Source organism: Triturus cristatus, chromosome 3_1, assembly GCF_964204655.1.
Source record: "Triturus cristatus chromosome 3_1, aTriCri1.1, whole genome shotgun sequence".
Taxonomy (NCBI): domain Eukaryota; kingdom Metazoa; phylum Chordata; class Amphibia; order Caudata; family Salamandridae; genus Triturus; species Triturus cristatus.
The window spans coordinates 972,612,551-972,614,441 of NC_140583.1; positions in this window are offsets into that span (position 1 = coordinate 972,612,551).

The following is a 1,891-nucleotide window of genomic DNA, read 5'->3' on the forward strand; positions in this document are numbered from 1 at the left end:
GACCACCTGATTCACCTAGGTATGGTCCTTAAGGCTCTGCAGAATGCAGTCCTAACTATCAAGGCAAGCAAGTGTCATTTAGGGCAGGGCTTGGTTGTTTACTTGAGCCACTTTGTAGCTTGTAGGGGTAGGCCAAGTTCAACCCTGACAACCCAAGATCCAGACACTTGTGGACAGGGTAGCTTCAACCCCCCAGACTAAAGCCAGGATGTTTATTGGCTTGACAGGGTACTACCAGAGGTTTGTGAAGGGGTATGGTTCAGTTGTGGCCCCCCTCATGGAACCTACCTCTTAGAAAAGGCAGAAGATTGAGGACTGGACAGTGAGCTGTGAAAAGGATTTTGACTCTCTGAAGGAAGCAATGTGCTCAACGCCCACTCTAAAAGCTCCAGATTATTCAAAGCAGTTCATAGGGCAGACAGATGCCTCTGAACATTGAGATGTCCTATACCAAACCAATGATGATGGCCAGGACCAACTTGTTGCTTTTATTAGCAGGACGTTACTCCCCAGAGAGCTGCGTTGGAGTGCCATTGAAAGGGAAGCCTTTGCTGTCCTCTGGTCCCTGAAGAACTTAAAGTCATACTTGTTTGCCTCTCACTTACTTGTTCAAACTGACCACAGGCCTCTCAGAAGGCTGGTGCAAATAAACGATGAACCCCCATAAACTGTTGAGATGGCCCATCTCCCTACATAGTACGCACTTTACGTGGAACACCGATCTGGGACTGACCATGCCAATTCAGATGGCCTTTCTAGGTTCTTCCACTTAGACGATGAAGACTCTCTTGGGAAAGGTTAGTGTAATTCCCTTTACTTTTGAGAAGGGGTATTGAGGAAAGTACCCTTTTTGACATGGCCAACCCCCACTTTTGGCCTGCTATTTGAAGTGATCTTGACTGGAAGTGCACAGTGTCCCTGCTAACCAGGTCCCCAGTGTGAGACGTTGGCCTGGTATATGCTGTCCACTAGTTATAGTGGGCACCTTGTACGAGTCCAAACAACCCTTATTGGTGATTAGGTTAAAGACAACCTTTATTGAAAGCTATCCTAGTGGTAGCTATGGAGAGCAGCCTTCAGGCTAAGTCTAGAAGGAATGTAAAGCAGCTTGGTTTACCAGATTATAACCTCTTGAATGATCAAATGAAACGAGAACCACACAAGGCATATATTTTTATTCCTGTGGAGAGGAGTCATGGAGAACGAGGCATCTACGTATAAAATATATGTATTTATTACTAAACACTCTCTACTAACCTCTTTGTGAGATTAGAAGACACACAATATTAAAGCACTAGAACGATAGTAAATAGCACAATACACAGTGGGCCCCAGGGGGAGACCAAACCATATATTAAGAAAGTGGTATAACAACCACGACTTGACTAGACACAGTGCCTAGAGCACGTAGAATCGCTGGGACCCCAAGGAACCACCCAAGGTAGTGACACAGGGGACGCACGGGGAACGCGTGCAGTGTGAGAACACAGCCGCGAGCTCTGTAAAATCCTATGGGAAAGTCACGGTTGGAATTTTAAAGATTAAGGACACTTAGGAGAGGACTTTGAGCAAACCCTTTCAAACTTAGAAGGTTCTAAGGCCAGCACCCATGTGAGCACTGGAGTACTCATGTTACCTAACCCAGGGAAGCCAGGTGCATAGGTGTCAAATGGTGTTGGGAATCTTCATCGTTTTCTATGGTGAGTTGCTGCAAAGTGCTGCTACCGTGAAGAGGAAAAGTGTCTGGTGTGATCCAAGCCTGGATTGGAGATGTGAAGAACCTGAAACCAGAGGGGAAAGAGTCTGGGTCACTTGCCAGTGACCAGGGGCACGATAGACAATGCCCACCGAAGTCGAGTGCCTCAGGTGCGAAGAGGTGAAGCTTGACTCT